Source organism: Larimichthys crocea, chromosome IX, assembly GCF_000972845.2.
Source record: "Larimichthys crocea isolate SSNF chromosome IX, L_crocea_2.0, whole genome shotgun sequence".
In the NCBI taxonomy this organism is placed as follows: Eukaryota; Metazoa; Chordata; class Actinopteri; family Sciaenidae; genus Larimichthys; species Larimichthys crocea.
The window spans coordinates 8,517,952-8,518,432 of NC_040019.1; positions in this window are offsets into that span (position 1 = coordinate 8,517,952).

Below are 481 nucleotides of genomic sequence, written 5' to 3' on the forward strand. Positions count from 1 at the left end.
CTATGGACAGAATGACAGAGGCAAAAAGAGGACTAATGTATACTAAGAAAAATGTACTATAATAAGAAAATATTTCACCGACAGGTGCAGAAAGGCAAACAAGAGAGTCACTAAGATATAAAGCAAACTTAGCCAACTCATGCTAACACAGAAGTGGGGTCCAATCATCCAAAATAATTCAAATCTCCTGCACAAACATATCTGGAAAAAAAGGAGACAGAATTTAACAAGAAGAGACAAAATAACACTGCATTTTCTTTTTTAATTTATTGCAGTTATTCTGTTATGTACATGTTTATTTACAAAGTTACCCATGTGTTTCAATTTTATTTTGATACTTCTTTTTGACAGCTGTATAGTAATCTCCTGTTTTCAAAGTAGGATTAGAAAATCCTAAAACATCATAAAAAAACAGGCTATAAAAAAAATGGACCAGCTATTTACTCTATATAGAGCATGTGAATTTAGTATAACATACCTC